Here is a 9,755-nt window from a genome sequence, read left to right on the forward strand (position 1 = left end):
GTTTCAGAGCTACAGTCAAAGCACTGAGCTTCCCCAGTCACCTCAGTGAGGTGTAACACTTGGCACAGTTTTGTGTAATTTTTTTTTTTCTGGGAGAATTCACATCTGAAGATCCCGTTTCCCAGTGTAAAGTTCTGCTGTTCCCTCAGTTGAGCCTTTACAGTGCTTGGCTGAGTGGCTACATTTATGTGTTGTGTTAGGTTTTTTTAACAAAAGTGAAACATCACCAAAAAAATACTCCAACAAACCCAAAACAACACAAACAACCCCCCTCAACTGTCACCAGTTTTTAGTATGTCATAATTTTTAAATGGGAGTTCCATACCCTAAACCAACAAGCACTTATTGTCTGTTTATCCATGTTTTGTTTTTCAACAATGAATGGTATAAAAAGTTAGGTGGTGCAGTAAGGAATCATAGATCTATTTGAGGAGTGGGGAAAATACTTGCAGTGAAAATTTGATAAGCCAAGCCAGCACATTTAATCAAAAGTTTATTAGAAAATAGTTTAAGATGTCTAAATTTTTTGTAGGCAGAAAAAAAAATATATGGTAAGGGTACCTTAATTCAGTGAAAAGGAGCCAAAAGCGTTCACATCTGAAAGATGGGGGCTTTTTGGTTATTGTGGTGGGTTTCTTGTTTCTATATAGAACGTCTGATTAACAATTAAAATGATATGTTGGTAAATGCAGTGATTTTTGTAGGTTGTGGTGATGCTGGTTTGGAAGCATGTGCTTGAGAAATAATTGAAAATGCTGAAAAGATGCTATAATTGAAAAGAAAGTCCTAGGCTTTTTACACTACCTAAGAATCACTTTTTCATGGCCTTGTAGATCACAGCAGAGGAACCATTGTGTTGCTCGATATGAGACTCAATATAGTGTAATTGGAAAGCAGATACTTTGGTTATTAGACTCGTAATCGAATTAAATGAAGGTCAGATTTAAATAGGTAGTGGTCTTCCCTGACTTAAAACTCTTCTTAGATGAGTAGATGGTAGTGGCAGTAAACTCTTGTAAGTGATGATGGTAGTAGCAGTACCTCTCGTAAATCAAAAAAAGCTATGAGAATGTGAAAATCCTAAAATCTAGGAAGACCTAAGTGGAATTATAAACCATTTAATGTTCTCTTGGCCTTATTGAGCAATTGAGAAACAAATTTGTAGCAGCCGAGAACTCTTACAGTAACTAGAAGTGACTGGAAGTTGAAACAGATTATCCTAGAGGCAAAGATGGAAAAAATCAGCCACAGCAGAGAAGACATGGAAGTGATCAAGTTTGTGTGGGAAATGCATTTCTCTAAGAAAACCAAAATTTCGACTTCAAATCTAGTTTGTTCTTTCCGTTTTGTTGGTATCCAGGTGAGATACTGCCTCTTCATTGATTTGACCTATGGGGGAAAGTTGAGAGCAGCTGTAACTGACATTTTGAGAAAAGTTAGATCCTAAAAACTGCTTATGTGAGTGACTGGCTGATGTGGTAGGCAGGGTGTTTATAGAGATGTTGAGATTGCTGTTGGAAACATTGTGTCTTTAATGTGCAGTAATAGATGATGCAGTGTATTTCTCAGTGCTGTGTGTACTGTAAGTGTGGTGTCTGGGAGACAGGCGTTAGCCCCTGTGGGAGCCTCAGCATCACCTTCAGGGAGAGCAGGGTTATCAGGATTTGTGCACAATCATTTCACAATTTATCAAAAGGCTCAGGCAGCCTTTTGGGCACCTGATTTCAGCACATGGTTCTGGAATGGGAGGCTTGCAATGCATTTCTGATAATCCTTCAAAGGTGTGTTTAGTGACGTGCTATGCTCTATGTGATTACTTTTGGGCCTCAACCAACAGACATTAATATGTGGAAGAGCTCCCATTGACTTTAATTAGGACTGGCTTAGTCACACGCTGACCACTTAATTGCTGTCTGAGGCAAGACCTAAATGAGAGGTACTTTATAACTACCACAGGTAAACAGGTATTATTAGAATGATTTTATTTATAAGTAAGAAGTGCAGTTGTCTGTATAATTCTTACTATTTTGCCCTGTTATTTACTAATAAATAAAATAAACTTTCATTTAAGCTGTTGAGTAGGTATGCCATGACTGAACTTTATTACAATACAAGAGTGATGTTGCCAAACTACCTGATTTGCATTTTTAAGATGGAGCCCCAAGGCGTTTTGTTTTGTTTTGACTGTCTTTGTATTAGATTTATGAAAGGTAAAATGCGTTTAGCTCTGGATGCCTCTAAACATGAAATTTTCATTACTTGCATTATTGCTCTTACTGATACTTTTTTTTTTCCTTTGGTGTTGAACTGTTAAAGAATTACACTAACTCATAGTGCAATGGAAGAGAATGCTAATTTAAAGGACTTCCCCTAGTACTCTGAGCTAAGTCTGGGACATGCCTTTTGGATACCATAATGCAACCTCAGTTACATTTTGCACGGAGAAAGAGACTTGCCCCACGGTAAATGACAGTTGAACAGATTGTGGGGTTGTATGCATGTTCAGCTCCTGTTAACATTAATCAGAATTACAAATGCATGCTGAAATTAATAAACTAGCTGATATTGCCTCAGATAGCTCACAGAAATGCCTCTAACTTCTGCAAACAGTACCTGTTCCTCCAAAGGGTGCATTCACGTGGAATTTGGGAGTTGGATGTGACCATGAAAGAAAATGTGGGTACCGAATGCAAAGAATAGAGTAGCATGAGCAAGGGAAAAAGAAAGCAAAAATATTTTTGCTGCAGAGTTATTATTGAATAAGCTTAGAAAGGGCATAAACCCATCAGGAAGAGAAATGATGTAACATGGAAGTGCAAGCCCCAATTTTTAAGTAGTGAATGAGAAACAGCATTTGGTAGATGTTGCATTTACCTTGGATGAGACTTGGTTTAGAAAGTTTTCAGCTGATAGTATTGGTTAGATTTTGTCATCTGGGGTAAGGAGAATAGGTTTTCCCTCTTGTTAGATGAAAGGATCTAGACCTTTGTGATCCCTTGGGTCTGGTGTGGTAACCTCAGCCCCAAGTGCAGATGTAACTACTCAGAGACAAGGTACAGAAGAAGAAAGAGGTTCAAAGGCTGAACCATAAAGTTCTTGTGAAGGGCATCCTGAAGAGAATTAGAGAGACAGAGAATCAGGAGAAAACAGGGCTGAGGGAGGGCAAGACACTGAGAAGAGTCTGATCAGTGGTTTTAAGCTGGATCTGAGGGTGAAAGAGGAGCTGGAATATTGACTGTTGCTAAGCTTTTTGCTAGGAATTAGGTTATACTTTCAGGAAGAGCTGCATGTGTTAAAAGGCAAAAGAGCAGGACAGATGTGACGTGGTGGGGAACATGGCATGGGGATGGCAGTGACACTCAGGGGGAAGAGTTACTGGAGCAAACGGGGGATAAAATAAGAAGAGTGATGAAAAACTTGTATTTTGTTGATGCTGAAGAGATGAAAGGCAACAAAGAATGACATGAGGAAAGTCAGCTTCTAGGCATATATTGTCTGAAGAAATCATTAGAAACACAGGGAAAAAAAGGAAAAAATGTTATAAAAAAAGAGAAAATTGTTCAAAACAAAAAGACAGAAGTAGCATAAAGAAGTCTAGGATTACAAGCATACAATTCTGCCAGGGCAGAGAATAAGAGTATTTTAACTAGGAAGATGTCAGAGCTGAAGGGTAAAAAACATTTATAGTAAAAGATGTCAAGTTGGTCAGTTTTTTCCTGCCAGGAATGCCCACAGCAGGACATAATAGTAGAGAAAGCAAATGTTGTGGATGAACTATGCCTGTAGGTTGGCAAACCAGGCATTTCTTCTGTAGGGAGTTAAGAGAGAGCTGTGGTTAGGAGCAGAGCCTGGAGAAAACCAGAAGTTCACAGAAATAGACCTGAAGAAAAATAGGAAAGGGAATATTTGGTGCAGAAGAGAAGTCAGCATTGTGCATAAGCTGGCAGTAGTTACACAGATAAGTATGAAGGAGGGGCAACTGGGAAACATTTTGGATATTCAGAAAGTCATGGATATTTTGTCAAAGTCCTTCCAGTTTGGGGACAAGTTACATGTTAACACACACCAAAAAAAAATAAATGTAAAATTGGAGCTACTTCTATGGGACCAAAAAAAGTAGTTGTGTATTATAGTGAAAGTATATTTATTTAGTACCTTTTGGCTATATAAAATTGGGTTTGGACTGGTTTTAGGATTCTTCATAAAACAAAGACTTATTAAATTCACTTGGCAGCTGTGCAGTAAGGTAAAAATGAAATAAGCTGAGCTTGGTTGGGTTTTTCTTTTTTTTTTTTTTTCCTTCCTTTCAAATAGCCTTTGGCAGTTTTCCAGTTTTTATTTTAAGCAGATTAGACCCAAAAACAGTGATTACATTTAATGTCTTTGGAAACTTTTGATCATATGCATCTATCATGAGTTGTAGGGGGAAGTGTCCTGGAGTCCAGTTTGTGACCTAATTCAGTGTAGGTTTAGTGAACGAGCTCTGCTGTCTGGGTTAGCTGGGGTAATTAAGAGGTGGCACAGTTTCTCTTTTATCCTGTGGCAGGGGGACTATGCTGTACTGAGGAGTGTTAATGAGAAGGGAACTGTGCTGACTGAATTATTGCTCTTGAGCCTTGAAAACTAAAACAATAGAAATCTAAATAATAGTTTTTTGAAATGTCACTCTACAGGGATTTTTAAATATGAATGGCTGTATTGACAGGTCAAAAATATTAATCTTTTTGGCTTTTTTTTTTTTTACTGTGTTATCTCAGAATTTTTTTATTCACCATCAAAGGAGTCTCATGAAATTTCACTTTTTCCATCTTTGTCCCATTTCAAGTCAGTTGGCAAGACTGTAAACTATGGGTTTTGCGCAGGGAGCTTGTCACTCTGCTTTTTGATTTTGTTGGGTGGGGGGAAATGATTCGTTTCATTTGTTTCAGCATTTCCTTAGTTCTGTTGAGCTCCCTTTGCTGGCAGTAGTTTTGCTCTGCTGCTGAGTGTGGCCCCACAGTTTGGTTAAACTTTGTTGTGCTGGTTTCTAACCTGTCTGGGAGGCAGCAGCACTGGAAGTGTGCAGGAGCCTCTCCAGCAGGGTCTGTCTGAGCAGCATTCACACATTCCTGCTGCCTCTCCTCCTTTGCCATGCCTGAACACCATCCCCTGCTTTCTTGGCACATTATGAATTTGTTTGGATTATACTTTGTTTTTCTCCTTCAGATTGTTGTCTATTTGTCCTAATGTAATGCATTAAACAAAATATTGTCGTGCTATCAGTTCCAGGTATTGGTGTTCTAGAGTAATGACCACATTAGTCACTCTAATATCTGAAAGCACAGATATTCGTACAACCAGGGCAGTTTTTGTTTCCTGAGCTGTTTTTTTAGGACTGATTAGTCATTTCCACCCATTATTTTAATGAAGAAATTAAGCTTTAAACAGCTGTTGTTCATTTGCAGTGATTGGCAAAGGACTTTTTTATATATAGTATTCAAAATATTATGCTACCCTCTCCAGTTGGTATAGTATTAACTAAATAAAGAGGTTCATATGCTGACCTGCCATTCTTCATGGTAACATTGGAAAAATAAAACAAAAATATATAGACCTTACAAATACAATGTTTTCAGAGAAAAAAAGGTAGTAGGCTTAAGAGGAATTACCTGATACTTGTGCTTGGTGGGTACTTTTCAATATTGCTACCTATGTAAAACCGTCTTTTTTAATGGAGTTTTGGATTCCTTATTGAATTTTGAATGTTGAAGTATTTTCCATCCTCAATAAATGTTATTCTAGCACTTGACTTCTTTTTTCTTTCTAGCTGACTATTTGATCTGAATTGTTAAGACTATTTAATCTGAATTGCTTTCTTTAAATGCAACCTTGTTCCTTCTTTGATGTTAAAAAGTGAAACTTCTGGAAAAGTGCTTCAAGTGGAGAGGTCATTGTTCAGCTGGAACTAAGCTAATTCTTTGTGATCATAAAAATGATGTGTGGAGTTACTGACTTTCACTCGCTTGTTCCTGAGTCATTTCCCAAATGCACTAAGGGCATGCTGTTAATTTTATTATTATTATTGGGTTCTCTTTTGAAAAGTTTCTGTTATTGCTGTAAATTGCTTTACTCATAATAACTCTGTTGTTATGTTGAATTTTTCAAGGGAAATCTATTAATCTTCAAATTGAAATACAATTTGTCTTCAATTTGTTTACAAAAAGAAGGAAAACACACCAAACACTTGAGACTTAAGTACTAGTGGTGACTTGAGGAGATTTTTGTGAAAGTTGATTTGGTGTGTGCTTAAAAACAACAGTTTGTTGCTTATGTATAAGAAATTCTAAAACATGATACTTGAGCAAATTGAAAAGCTGCCTGCAAGATGAAAATAGATAAAATTGAAGCTAGCAGAGGCTTGCATTGCTACAACATTTAAATAAAGCTGTGTTGATTCTGTGATGTTCTATTCATTATGGCCTGAACCTTTAAATATTTTTTCCTATAAATAACTGTTTATTTGAGTAAGCGTTCCCATTTGTGTATATATTATCAAGAAAATATCCTTGGATCTTAAAAAAAGCTTTAAAGAATAATTGTGCAGATCTTGTTATCTTTATCTAAGACTTTTATTTCTCTATTCATTAAAATATAACCTAACATGCACTAGTTGTTTTGGATTCTTGCGTTTTTAAGGGTAAATGTTTTCCAGCTATGTGTGAGCATCCCCCACCCTGGGAGAGATTTATCATGAGACAAGTTCAAAACTTTGTGTCTTGATTTTCTGTACACTTGGCTATTTTGTTCTAGATGCTTAAAACGCAAGGGGCAAATATAAAGGCAGGCTCACTGAATGATCACCTCCAGCTCCTGAAGGATGTAATTCTGAAGACTAACTGAAACAAGAAAGGGATTTTAGGACTGAGTGAACACTTCAAATAGCCCATAATTCAAAAAGGCTACCTGTGAGGAAGGAGCAGATATCATGAAAGGGAGGCAGAAAAAAACCTGAGTGTGCCACTGAGCAGCTGGGAGAATGAAGTACTAAATTCTACCCAAACATTTGAAGATAGAGCTGTAGTATACCTTAGTACCATAATGCCTCTATATGTATGCAGCCGTCATAGTAAAAATTATGGATGACCTATTAAAAGTGAGAGAGCTTAGAGAATGCCCAGCAGAAATCCATCTAGAAATCCAGGCAGTGAAGAAACCATCATGTGGAAATTGCCTGATCTAAGGGAGATTAAAGAAAAATGTTTGTTTGGGTTGCTTTTTTTTTCAAAGGAATCAAGATTTTCTTTTTTTTTTTTTCTCTCCATGTAGGTCCCTTATGCAGGGAAAGAAGTGAGCTTTAGTTCAAGTGACCTACTCAAGAATGGTCACAACTGGGCTCTTTCTCCTCACCCATTTATCAGCTGGCAGTGTTCAACTGAGCAACAAGGACCCAACAAAAAATGTTATGGGCCTAGGACTGCAGTGTTCAGAAAAACTGACACATTTATTTAAAACTGTGTAGAAAAGCACTGTCCTTGCAAGCACGCCAGTCACTTCTGACCTCTGGAGTTTTAAAGTTTTAAAGGATGAAATTAACTCGGTGCACTGTTGTTACCTGGTTATATCAGAGCATTTCCATGAAACCAGGTAGGGCTGCTTTTATAACACAGAAAGCCCAGCAGCTGCATAGCCGTGTAATACTTAAATGTAATTAATTGGAAGTTGAGACAGTGAATAGAAAATAATCTGAAAGAAAAATTTTAAGTATAAAACCATTTATGTGTCTCCGTAGTTTACAGCAAAATAATGAAATCCACAGTTGTATGCAATATTTTAATGATTCTGTTCTTTTGGAACAGAATAATCTATTGCTGCAGTATTATACTATCAAAATGCAAGACTTTTGAGAGGAAATAGTCTCTTTTGTTTAAAAGATGAGTAAATACCTACACAAACTGTCATGATGTACAACCTATAAACCTGGAACAGACAATTATCCTTACAGTGTTTTTTTAGCACCTTCCTTTTTCTATTAACACATATGAACATAGTAAATTATAAAGAGGATGAACTATGAGAAAAGGGGAGAGAATTGAAAATACTAAAACCTGTTTTCTCTTTTTTCCCCTAGGTACTAATGAGAAATCTAGTAAACAGTAAGAAATGGGAGACACTGTAGTCATATAATCAAGGTTCACAAGTCATCAGCAAACATCTCAAATACATTGATAGAAACCTTTCTTTTTCTGAGTGCTCCAAGGCCCTAGTCTACACAATGCTGCTTGTCATGCTGCAGATCTCTGTGGGAACAGGAGGGGATGGAGGACCCTGGAGGCTTGTGGCACTTAATTGATCAAAGCTGCTCTCACCAACACAAGTGAGCCTGCAAGGGGTGGGGTGAGACCAGTGAGGAGTCTGCACAACTGGAGCTCCCTCCCAAGGTGACAAAACCCTTTCAGAGCTGCCTGGGAGCTGCAGGGGACACTCGGTGACATCCTGTCCTCTCCATGTGCTCTGTGGTGGGAGTGTGGCAGGGCTCAGGCTGGGATCCACATGGGGGCTGTGTGTGCTTCAGGCTCCCAACTCTCCACACCAACTCTGTGATGTGTGATACAGGCAAACTTCCCTGCAGTTGGAAACTTGTATTAGTTCGTGCCTTCATATTTGTCCTGAGACATTCACTGCAGTGTATCTACATGAAGATTTTCAGCTAAATAATGTTGATAAATACTGTTGGAATTGGTTCAGGGGCAGAATCGGTTGAGCAGTGAACAGTGAAAAGGGAGCCCTGTGCCTTGAACCATGAGGGATAAAACTAAATCAAAGCAATCCCTCAGGTCCCCAGCATGTGAATGGAATTACAGAAATCGCAAAACAATATTTTTCAATGTTATTATTTTATTTACTTCCCAAGCACTGATTTCTAAGCAGAACTGAACTTAGAACAAAAAAAAAAACAACAAAACAAACAAACAAACAAAAAAATCTTGCTGTGGAAGCAGAGCTGTATTTTAACTTCCAAGAAAGGCAGACATAGATTGGTGTTGTGGAAACATAAAGGCTACTTCTATAAAACTAACTGCCACATGAGTATGTAATCTTTGAAGGCTGCATTTACTTTAATTAAAGAACAAATGATGCACATCCATAATTTTATTTAATGCAGTTTTGATTGCTTTGGGTCATTTATCTTTGGCAATAAGAGTAAAGTTGATTGGCAAAGCCAAGAAACAACAGGTTTTTCACTTTTATCAACATGAAAGCTTTGTTATGGGCAACAGATTTAAAAATGATTCCAGGAGGTGGGACTAATCTGGAGTACTTCAATGACTTAAATGGCGATTTAGTAAAGTTCAGGTAAATCAAAGAGAAAAAAGTATTTTATTGTCTCAGATTATATAGCAGTTTTTTTCTTGTCATACAGAACTGGAAAGAAACAGGACTCCTCATCTGAATAACTGTGTATTCTCTAAAAAAAGCTCTGCTTTTTTATTGCGATGTATTAGTTAACAAAAGCAATCATGCAAAAACAGAGTACATTAATGCAGCCAGATAATTTCTTATTGTGTACAGCTGTACGGGAAACAAATACAAAGTTAATGTTTAAATTTATCAGATATTTTCCATTAACTCTCTATTTAACAAATTATCAGCTACTGTGTGTAATATCCAATCTCCAGAAGTCTTAATGATCATGGATGTGCACAGTAAGAGATTAGCATAAAATTAGCACTGATGCAGCTATTAAAGAATCTCGAAAGATTGTGATATCCTGGTAC

General features: G+C 37.4%; 1 long non-coding RNA gene across 1 annotated transcript in view; it reads left to right on the plus strand.

Annotated features, from left to right (window-relative positions):
* The window catches only part of LOC136297045 (uncharacterized), a 34,246-nt gene extending 24,694 nt beyond the window's left edge, over positions 1-9,552 (plus strand). Inside the window, exons 2-3 of the long non-coding RNA XR_010723068.1 lie at positions 7,306-7,623; positions 8,108-9,552. This is a non-coding gene — a long non-coding RNA (uncharacterized lncRNA). The remainder of the gene's footprint in view (positions 1-7,305; positions 7,624-8,107) is intronic.
* Positions 9,553-9,755: the final 203 nt, after the last annotated feature.

This window comes from Chamaea fasciata, unplaced genomic scaffold, assembly GCF_029207755.1.
Source record: "Chamaea fasciata isolate MVZ Bird 193981 ecotype frontalis unplaced genomic scaffold, bChaFas1.0.hap1 SCAF_14, whole genome shotgun sequence".
Taxonomy (NCBI): Eukaryota; Metazoa; Chordata; class Aves; order Passeriformes; family Sylviidae; genus Chamaea; species Chamaea fasciata.